This window comes from Eleutherodactylus coqui, chromosome 5, assembly GCF_035609145.1.
Source record: "Eleutherodactylus coqui strain aEleCoq1 chromosome 5, aEleCoq1.hap1, whole genome shotgun sequence".
Taxonomy (NCBI): Eukaryota; Metazoa; Chordata; class Amphibia; order Anura; family Eleutherodactylidae; genus Eleutherodactylus; species Eleutherodactylus coqui.
The window spans coordinates 110,126,658-110,138,224 of NC_089841.1; the positions used below are offsets into that span (position 1 = coordinate 110,126,658).

The window sequence follows — 11,567 nt, forward strand, 5'->3', positions numbered from 1 at the left end:
TTCATACATGTACATGGGGCCTGTATTGTACTTCCATTTGCCTCAGATTTCCTACAGAGGCACAGAGAAATATTGATGGAAGAAGGCATCTTGAAGGCCACATCGCTCTGACTCTATGCACTGAAATACAAGCTCTGTATATGTAGACTGGAAACAATGTAGGAAATCCTTAACTATGGCCCCCTGCAAACGAGCGGAAATTCCGCTGCGGGATTTCCGCCGCTGAAAGCCTGCATAGGATTGCGTTAACAAACGCAATCCTATGCAGACGGACACGATTTGGCCGCGCAATAAATCGCTGCATGCTCTATTTCTGTGCGATGAGAGCCCCGCACAGAAATGTCACTCACCCGCCGCCGGCAGCGCATGCGCCGCCTGCCCGGCAAGCCGGCACATCAAACAGCCGGAGCCGGAGGGCGCGGGTGAGTACGCGCTGGTCCCTGCAGGCGCTCGGGTCGGGTCCTGCGGCGAGAATTCTCACCGCCGGATCCGACTCGCCCATCTGCAGGCGGCCTATGAGAGATATTAGGCCTATGCATATTTTCAACCTTTGGACATAAACAAAGAATGTACACATTTAATGACTGCAAGACACAATCTTCAAAAACAAGACACAATAAAAATGCATTAAAAAGTTGTATATGTTTTCATTATTGATTGCTTAACCCCTTGAGTGGCACGCTCGGAAATTTTCCGGGAGGAGCTCCACTGCTCATAGTGTGATAGACATGATGATTATTTATAAAATGTCTATCGATTAATATAACCCAAATGTATTTTGTTGTTGTAATGACTTTTAGCTCAAGAGTTTAAAGGACACACACACAATCTAATCATAGTATTTGCTAGACAATGGATGTCTGATCTAATGTTAGTTAAGTACATAGAAGTTACACAAGTTGCACAACCAGCTTCTAAGAGTTAAATCACAGTGTTATGTTATTGCTTGAGTGTTTTCCCAGTCCTCCCATCCTCCACACACAGAATCTTCTTGAACAAAGGGATATCTACTTTCACTTTCAGATTTGGACACATGTTAAAGACAAAGACTTGCTTATACATTGGACTTGAGAGAAGGTGGGCAGGAAGGAGGGGGGATTATATATGATCCGACAAATGAGAATCCTATATGTTACTGATGTAACCTGTTGCACGCCCATTGTGTGTCTGTACAATAAAAGGCCCTGTCTGGCTGTTTCTGGGCAGAGAGCCATTTTGAGCATGAGACTGATACCTCGTGTTTGACTTGGTCAGTGTGCGCATACTGCTTCTACACAATACTCAATTTGGAAGCGACAAAATACCCCAAAAGCCTGCTGGAGAAAATTATAATCCAGTTCAGTGGCGTCTCCTGGGTGGACCGAGTTAAGAGATTTTGATTTCTTTCATTCTGGAAAAATACAGAGATCGGTGGATGGCACGCAGAACTCAGGGGCCCGAAAATCTACAGAACACGGTAAGATTGCTTTATGTAAATCTACCGATGTGATCTGGGTTCTGACTGCTTTTCTGCCTGTTCCTGGTCCAGAGTGATAAATCAATGAAAGGCAGGTAATATAGTTCTTTCTTACTCGGAAAAGACCACCGTTTTAACCTGCTTAAGGGGTATTTTGTATGCTGTGGCTGTTATGTCTGAGACGGTTAAAAATTGTTTATGCAAGACCAAGAGATAAATTCTGTGAGGGTTAATGTGTCGGGAGGGCGGACTCGGCTGTTTAAGTCTGAGGGAACACGCCAGTGACACGTGCTCCTAGGTAAAACTAGTGTGAGGTTAGGAAGATTTATGATACGTATACTTACCATATGATTGAGCGTGTTATGTTCTCATATGTGGAAAGGTATTTACGGGTGAATATAGCCGTGGTGTGACGGCTGATTTCTCCAGAATATTGTTGAAGTTTTGGTCATTGAAAATAATCGTCAGTCTCTGTGTATAGCTAAATGTCCTGTCTAGATCGTGTACAAGGAGTGCTCTTGGGGATTACTAGACGGTGGGTTGTTAAAAAAGGTAGATGAGATATATACCTTGGGTTGATATAAAGGTGGATATATATATATACCTTGAGCCGTTGTGGGTATTCTCCAGTAATCCCGTCTGTCTGCTATTATAGAAAGAATGTGCAGTGTTGATTATTGGGGGAGGGGTGCTGGTAAGAGAGTGGACTGAAGTTAAGCCACTAAGAGCACTTCTCAATTAACCCTTTCTGTTTACTTTGTCTTTCCCTGTGTTTTATAGAATTAATGCGTATTGTAATCTGAGTGGGAAAGAGGTTATATGGGAAGGATTTGAAGAAAGCAGATTTTACAAGAGAAACACTACTGTGTCTTCGAATAGAATGAATAGAAACTTTGAATAGAATAGAATAAGCAGGTAGCATAGAGTTGAGCAAAGTGAACAAGGACAAAGGTCATAGAGCTTGTGATTTGGTTGCTGATGGGAAAGGATCAGGAAAAGTTGCAGAAAGAAATGTCAGGTCATGGACAGATAAGATAGGCTGTAGAAAGTTTCAGAAGATGAGCAGGAAGCCTAGCAGAAAGAAAGGTGTTTTTAGATTGCTAGGAGAAGGTATAACGTAGTCAAGAGATTGAAGAGGGGAAAGCATGTAGGGGGGTATGTGTATTGCTAATGAACAATGTAATGTCTTTGTGTTGACTGCAGCCCCTCCTTGTAATGGCGGCTGGCTTGCAATGTTTACAATCCAACATAGTGTGACTCTGCAGTAAATGTAGTGAGGCCTGCCCCCACCCTGAAGTTACTCCCCCCCCCCCATGTGCTCACTTTCAGGGTGTGTGATGTTACTTCCGGTCCCTCCCCATCCGGGACAGGACCTGGCCCCGCCCCTTCCTCCTCCAGCGGCCATCTTGCCTCACCTGGACGTGCTGCTACTCAGCAGCCATTTTGCCTCACTTGGGAGATTTGTAGCCCCGCCCCTTTCTGCCTCTGGCGGCCATTTTGCTGCATTTGGGAGGCCTATATTCCCCAATGCCACTGTATCCAGTGCTAACATCATGATTGTCTGAAGTAAGGTTTTGTTTGACCAGACTTTGTTACGCTCCAAGATGTGGCCACTTTGGATGTGTGATAAGTTCAGGGAAACAAACCTTTGTGAAGATGCAGCTTGGGACATAGTAGATGACTAAGCTGGTTTATAGTGCATGGAAGATTGGAGTTGATGCATGGGGGGCAGAGACCAGGAATACATGACAGGGGACGCTCTCTCATGTTCCCAGGGGCTCTGTTTTCCACTGCCCGCTTCTCCAATGCCTACTCAGACAGATGATGTTATGGAAGGCTCCTACAGATGAAATAATTTCCCTATAGTCACCCAGCAAACTTTTTTCACGCAATTTGGTGAAGTAATTTAACTTTTTATGTGAAGAAAGAGGGATTGAATTGCCCAGAGTAGGATGTTAATTCATCCGTATTCTTTAGTTTTTCTTTAAGTCTTTTGTATATTCTAGTGTCAGTCTACACTGAAGCTATAATTATATTCCGACAGGAGAGTAAAAGCTAAACGCTGGCCATACCCTGAAATACTATTACACTGGGTGACGTAAAATTTGAATTGTGTGGCGCCCCCTTGTGTTAAAAAATGCTAACTGCAACCTGAAAGGGAAAAAAAAATTTTTTTTGTAAGGAGATTTTTGCTCAGACTTCGCTGCATACAATGTCACCTTGACCTACAAAGTGCTTGTTTTTGTGCCTCTTGGTTTACTAGTTTGAACGCAATGACTCTTTTTGCATTGAGTATTCCTGTTCAAAAGGGGGGAGGCAGAGGTGATCTGGGTCATAGATGATCTAGGTGTTGTAGATCAGCTATTGGGTTTGAAAAAAAAATAAATAAATGATTTTGTGCTACAAGATTCCGAGCCATGTGAAATAGAACATCAGAACGATTATTTAGTACTAATTCAGTAAGAAACTGCAGGTATGCAAACAGTTATCAGAACCTCTGTTGATAATGCATATGTTGAGCTTTTTGCAGATGGTATCAGGGTGAGGACTGATGACTCCACATCGGATATGCAGTGGTCACACAACAAGATGTCCTAGAAGCAGAAGCTCTGCCTCCGCATGTCACAGTACAAGAAGCGGAATTGGAAGCCCTCACTGAGGCGTGTAGAGTGGCGAGAGGTAAGACCGGCAATCCTTTACACTGACTCCTGGTATGCATTTGGCACAGCTCATGATTACGGCCCAATATGGAAGGCCAGACAGTTTTTTTACCTTAGCAGGACAACCAATTGAGTATGGTGCAGCGGTACAGAGTCGCATGGAGGCCCTACTTCTACCTGACAAAGTTGAGAGTTCGCACCGATTCCTACACTGGAGAGGCGAGAGACGACACCCTCGCTGACAGCGCAGCAAAGGCAGCGGCCCTCAAGCCGTGGAAGAAAGAAGAAAGGTACTGACAGCATGAGTCAGTGGCAAAAAACTTTGGACATTGACAAAAATTTGGACTTTGATATGCTAAAGACTTTTACAGTTACCAGCCAGCAAGGAAGGAAAGAATAAATGGACTAATATGGGAGCAGCAGAAACAGGACAGCGTGTGGTGACCAGTCAACAGCACTTGCCCACCACAGTTCCTGTATCCCATGATGGCCCAGCTGATGGACGGAAAGACCCACCTAGTAAAGCAGTAATGACGACGACGCTTGAAAGAGGTTGGGCGACTTCTAGATTCTCTGTAGCTGCTGCATCATTTGTCCGGTTTAGCATGATCTATGCCATAGGTGAGACAGGGCAGAAGTAAATTTGCCACATCACACTTGCCGGGACCACTCTACCCATTTCAGGGATTGCAAATTGACTACGTTCAGCTCCCACTTGTTGGGAAGTATGAATACGTGCTTGTTGATGTCTTTGCAGGTTGGAGGCCGACCCTGTTACCAAGGTAAACAAGTAGGTAACCGCAAAGAAGCTCATGAACGAGGTAAACTGTGAATATGGGGTACCAGAGGTGATTCAGAGTCAGACAGAGGTATAAACTTCGCAGGTGAATGTAACATGTCATGTCTGCTCTGGGTGTATCCCAGGCCTTTTACATACTGTACCACCTTTAGTGTAGTGGAAAGGTGGAGAGACGTAGTGGCACGCTAAAAAAGTAAGATACTTAAAAATGACGCCACTTTGGAAAGACTGTCATCCAATAGCCTTATACAGTGTTAGATATGAACCCAGGGGGGATTATACATTATCTCCCTATGAGATTGTTTGGGCTAGCCCCAAGGCTAGGTCGTTACTATCCTCAGTGGTTACAATTACAATCTGATGTGTTGACTGAGTATGTGATTTTCGTTGTTAAAGAACTAACCAAAGCCTATGCACAGGTGTTCTCTTCCAGACTCAGAGGCAGACACTGGGACACATATCTTGCAGCCTGGGGATTGGGTGTGCGTCAAGAAGTTCCTCAGGAAGCACCCTCCTGAGCCCCGATTTGATGGCCCCTACCAGGTGCTTCTGACTACTGCCACAGCTGTGAAACTAGCCGAAAGACTTACATGGATCCGTGCTTCATACTGTAAGAAAGCCTCAGATCCGGGAGACCAGTCTTAGTTGTGCCAAGGACATTACTCTGGTTAGGGCTAGTGAGAGAGGAGGGTGGCAACTGGAATCCTTAGTCGGAAGAATATGGGGGTATGGTTACCTTCTAGTATAACTCGTCCAATGCTCAAGTAGCCGCATATTCCTTCGACTATTGTACTGTGGTCCCGTGTCTAGGCGCAAGATCCCACCGCAGGCCAGATTTAGCTCAGTCCAGCTGGTTATATGACTTATATACCCGGGGAATACAATATGTTTGCGCCACTGATAACGTCTGGGGAGAAGACTGCCGTTATTGGGGATTAGTGGGATGTAACACAGGAATAGACTGGTCCTATAAACCGCGAAGTGCCTTAAATAAGAAAGATAAGAGCGGGAAATCCCTAATTAGTCGTATAACCCTCCTTGAGAATAATAAGGACAGCAGGTATTGGAAGGCTGAACTTAGTATGTTGCTTGGTTTTAATGCGGTTTTTACATTAACCATGGGAGATCCAAGCCCGGGGGACGGGGAGACTTATAGTCTGGGGACTATAGCCCCCCCTGGAAGATTTCCAGGCTATGTATCACTATGGGAGCTGCAGAGCACAATGCCACATGCTGTGACATTGTGCTCTGCCTGCACAGACCCACAGAGAACAAAGCAAGGTCTTTGAAAAACCAGCAGAAGATATTGCCGATATGCCGGCAATCTCCTGCTTTGTTTACAGGTTGCCATAGAGACCATCGGCTTGCTGTCTCTGTGGCAGGGAGAGCTGGTGCTTGGCTGTGAGAGGACAGCTAGGTACCTGCTCTTACAGCAGAGATCAGAGAAAACCTCCGATCTCTGCTGTGTTAACCCTTTACATGCGGCAGTCTATGTGACTGCAGCATGTAAAGAGCTGTCACTGCAGCATATAAAGGGCTGTCACCATCGGACCCCCGGAATGTGATCAGGGGGTCCTGATGGGTCCCTGTGGAAGACCCCCAAAGGGACAAAAAAAAAAAAATAAAAATAAAAAGTTAAAAAATTATTTAAAAAATAATAAAAACACTTGTCTCCCTTTACTTTGTAAAAAATCAAAAATACAATCACACATGTGGTATCCATGCGTCATAATGACCCAGAGAAGGAAGTTAATGCATTATTTAACCCCTTAATGACAGGGCCCCTTTTTTTCTTTTTTCCCCATTTCTTTTTTTCCTCCCCCCTGTTTAAAAAAATCACAACTTGTCCCGCAAAAAACAAGCCCTTATATGGCCATGTCAATGGAAAAATGAAAAAGTTATGGCTCTTGAAACGCAACTGCAAAATTAGTTGAAATTCAATGATTAGACCATTTTAAAAAACCTGCCCTGGTGGGCACGACAGGGTGGTAGGAAACCCGCCACTCAAGGGGTTAAAGGGAAAGATCTACATGAGGGAATTGATGGGAAACTGATCAAATTTGCCGACGACACAAAGCTAGGTGGGATAGCTAACACTAGAGAAGAGAGAGAGAGTATTCAAAAAGATCCGGATGAACGGTGGGCAGCGACTAACAGAATGGTATTTAACAACGAGAAATGCAAAGTCCTACATCTGGGCAAGAAAAATGAAAAAAAAGCACATACAGAATGGGAGAAATTGGGCTAAGCAGCAGCACATGTGAAATACTTGGGTATACTAATAGATCATAGACTGAACATGAGTCAACAGTGTGATGCAGCAGCAAAAAGGCAAACACAATTCTGGGATGTATTAAGAGAAGCATAGAGTCTAGACCATGTGAGGTAATTATTCCCCTCTACTCTTCCTTAGTCAAACCTCATCTGGCTGGAATAATGTGTCCAGTTCTGGGCACCCCAATATAAAAAAGACAGACAAACTGGAGCAAGTTCAGAGAAGAGTTACCAAGATGGTGAGTGGTCTGCAAGTCATGTCCTATGAGGAACGGTTAAAGGTTCTGGGAATGTTTAGCTTGCAAAAAAGAAGGCTGATAGGAGACTTATTAGCGATCTACAAATACCTAAAGGGCTGTATCTAGGCGGTGAGTAGGTCAGGGGATAGCATAGTCTCTCCCCAAGGAGAGCACCCAAAAGGAGTATGGGGACACCTAAAAGATCAGTAAGAAGACTTACAAGGCAGTGCTATCTCCTCTGGGAAATTTATGCAAATAAGAAAGATGGAAAAATACCTCTACAGCACCATCTATTGGATGGCAGCATTCCTTCAAATCAAAGTGACTTTATAATAAGTCTTATCAATGATTGGGAATGGGGAACTCAAGCCAGAAAACCATGCACAGACAGACTGTTTCGGTGTGATTGCCCCTCATCAGTGTGCAGCAGGCTTCTGGTTTATTTCATGAAATGCCTATGACGTGGGTCAGGATCGGTGTCTTGTTTCCTCAAGGAGGGCACCCCTATCCTTCTTATTTGCATATATTTCCCAGAGGAGATAGCCCTGCCTTATAAGTCTCCTTACTCCTCTTTTCGGTGTCCCCACACCGCTTTTTGGGTGCTCTCCATGGGAACTGACCCACTCATCCCCTAGGTATCTCCACACACTTTTGTGGATGCTCTCCTTGAGGAGACACGACACCCCTCCTGACCAACATCATAGGCATCTCACGAACTAAGCCAGAAGCCTGCTGCACACTGACGAGGGGCAGTCACCCCAAACAGTCTGTCTGTGCATGGTTTTCTGAGTTCCCCATTCCCAATCGTTAATAAGACTTGTTATTAAGTCACTTTGATTTTCCATCTTTTTTATTTTCATCAATGAGTGGAACAGGTTGCCACAGGAGGTGGTGAGTTCTCCTTCAATGGAAGTCTTCAAACAAAGGCTGGACAAACATCTGTCTGGGATGATTTAGTGATCCTTCATTGAGCAGGGGATTGGACCCGATGACCCTGGAGGTCCCTTCCAACTCTACCATTCTATGACCACCTTTATTTTCTCTGAAAGCTGAATAAGGTAGTGACAGGCCTGCTGATTACAATGACACCTCTGTCTTATGTATCTGTCAAGCGGTTTATCAGAAACCTACATTTTATTAGTAGCAACACACACTTGGATGACTACAGGAAGTAGTTTTTGATATTCATGTTTCAAAAATACCTTTTTCCCATATTTATAATAAAAAATCTAAAATAAAGAACCAAAAACCATACATGGTATTGCTGCATCCATCAAGCGCTGCGGAATATGTTGGCGCTATATAAATAAAGATTATTATTATCTATTGAAATACCGCATTATTTACCCCGCACTGAACATCGTCCAAAAAAAAAATACACAACGTCAAAAATCCTTTTTTTGGTCACTCCGTCTCCAAGAAAAAAAAATTATAAAAAGCAATGAAAAAGTCAAAATGGTACCAGTAGAAACTGCAGGATGTCCCCCCCAAAAATAAGCCCTCGCACAACTATGTCAATAAAAAAATAAAAAAGTCTTGTGGCTGTCAGTAGATGGCAGCAGAAAATAATTTTTTCCTAAGATATTTTATTTTTTAAAATTAGTACAGCAAAAAAAAACTATACAAGTTTGGTTTTGTAGTAATTGTACTGATCCATAGAATAAGGTTATCATGTCATTTTTGCTGCAGTGTGTACGCCGTAGAAACAAGACCCTCCTAAAATGTGCGTGTGGGTGAGAATCAAGAAAAGAACAGTTACGATGGAGTCAGCAGCGCCGCCGCAGCACAGCACATTATTGGAAAATTTACCAGGCTCTGAATGAATGGCAGCCATCTTGCTTTTGTAGGGCCCATGTTGGGTGGTACAACGACATCTCCACATGAGTACAGAGATTGTCTGCATCTCATGTTGCTAGGTAACTGCATGAACATGGCGCAGAGGCCTATGGCCTACCGGCGTCACACAGCCTCTGTGTGCTGCCATACAGACTCAGTAGGGCTTGGTGCCTGAGGATACACAGAGGGACAGTCAAGGCCTACGTGTCTCATTAGAAGTCCGTATAAGATAATGACCGGCAGCATAGGCGGATATGCAAGGATACAAAAAAACACCTTTATTGCCCCATTACACAGATAGCGACGTTTCGGCCTATGTGGCCTTCCTCATGAGTTTTTTTGTATCCTTGCATATCCGCCTATGCTGCCAGTCATTATCTTATACAGACTTCTAATGAGACACGCAGGCCTTGACTGTCCCTCTGTGTATCCTCAGGCACACCAAGCCCTACTGAGTCTGTATGGCAGCGCACAGAGGCTGTGTGACACCGGTAGGCCATAGGCCTCTGCGCCATGTTCTTATACGTACTTGTACTTGGAACCTTTTGGTTTTTTGGTTCTGACTCGGCTTGGCATATATCAGCCTGACCCCAGGAAGGGTTACATTTTTTGCTGCTGGTGGACTATATCTTATTAGAAGTCCTGTCATGGCGCCGTACAGAACAAAGCCAATATACATCCGTGTACACGAAGAAGGAACACGCAATGTTCACATAATACCGCACTTCTCCACAGACAAGTGATGGAGGTGTCCTTGCAGGGCACAGCCGCTCCTATAGTCACAGATGACAGCCGGGGGGATTTCCAGCAGCCATCCTGTCATGTAATCTGAAGCCAACCGTCTGCTAATTCTGAACGGCAGCCATTATAACCTTACAATGACAAAGGCAGTCGGCCATGCTGTTTCCTGTTAACTTCAGATATGCTGATCAAGAAACTACCTTCCCCTCGTGAATTCCCCGCAGCGCACACATCTACACAAGTAAAACAATCCTATACAAACACGTAAAACAACTGCAACTATCACAAAAAAATACACCGAAACGATACGCAAAGCCGCAGGGTTAAAAACTGTAACGTTCTGCAGTTCACATAAGAGGTAATAAGTAGTAAAAATCATAAACAGCCGCAATGCAATCAACAGTCATACAGATGTAGCAGAGCTGAAGGTGCTAGGAGCAGCAGTGCTGAGTATGTCATATGGCATGAACAGAAATGCAGGGAAACCAGATACAATTTGGCCAGAATGTTGCGCACATTCAGCTCAGCTGCATCTGCATGTAATACTTTGTGCAGTATTAGAACAATACAGTTCTCACAGCTGAACAGATGTGACGGTGAAGAAGCAATAAGCCAACAGCTGCTGGAGGGAACAAGCCGTGGGCACCGTACACACCTGACACCTGCGCGGCGGCGCTCAGTCACTGTACAATGTAGTCCTCAGGCCGTAGACAGCATGTAGGGTACATGAAGACACATCTCAGGCCTCCAAAAGCCGGACTCCAGCTCTCAGCACTTTCACTTTCACTCTTAGCTGCTGAGCACACAGGAAGTGCGGCCCAGACTCTGCAGCTATGTGGTGTGATGATCTATATACTACACCGCAGTATAATCTACAGCAATACTGGGGGGGGGGGGTCTCTCGCTAAGAAACCCAATATAACTCAATAACGTTCTCATTTTGAGGCTAGGTTCACATGGGGTGGATTTGCCGCGGCTTTTCCGTTGCGATTTTGCCGCAGAAAAAAAAGCTTCTGCTACAAAACCGCCTCAAAGATTCTTTTTGGATTTCCTTGCGTATTTTGGCAGCTTTATTGGCTCAGAAAATCGGCAAGCGTTTTTTTCCGCAGGGCTTTTTTACTTTTGCAGTGGATTTTGCTGCGTCCATGGAGGCTATGAGCAAAAAGTCCAAAATAATTGACATGCTGCATATTCTAAAACTGCGCCGCAGCTGCATTCTCATACTGCGGCAGTGCGGAAAAATTCCGCCCTGTGAGAACAGATTTTTGGTCAAATACATTGGCACTGCAAACGCACTGGTTTTGCCGCAGTGCGGATATGCAATGGCGAACCGCAGCAAATCCGCCCCGTGTGAATCTAGCCTAATGGTTATTAACCCTTTCCAATCCACTGTCTGATGTCTGAAGACATTATGATTTAAGGCTGTACAGCTTCGATGTTGGAAGACGTCCGTCGGGGTTCTCTTACTGCACATTGCCAGCCTCTCTGCTGTCAGAGCCTATCCAATGTGTCACCTCATACAGTACTGGCTTTAGCCAGCAGATAGCGCCGTTGTATAACGG

General features: G+C 44.6%; 1 protein-coding gene across 1 annotated transcript in view; it reads right to left on the reverse strand.

Annotated features, from left to right (window-relative positions):
- The window catches only part of ERAP1 (endoplasmic reticulum aminopeptidase 1), a 36,865-nt gene extending 26,077 nt beyond the window's left edge, over window positions 1-10,788 (reverse strand). The window contains exon 1 of the mRNA XM_066603017.1: window positions 10,661-10,788. The gene's annotated coding sequence lies outside the window, so the exon portion shown is untranslated. The remainder of the gene's footprint in view (window positions 1-10,660) is intronic.
- Between the last annotated feature and the right edge of the window lie 779 nt (window positions 10,789-11,567).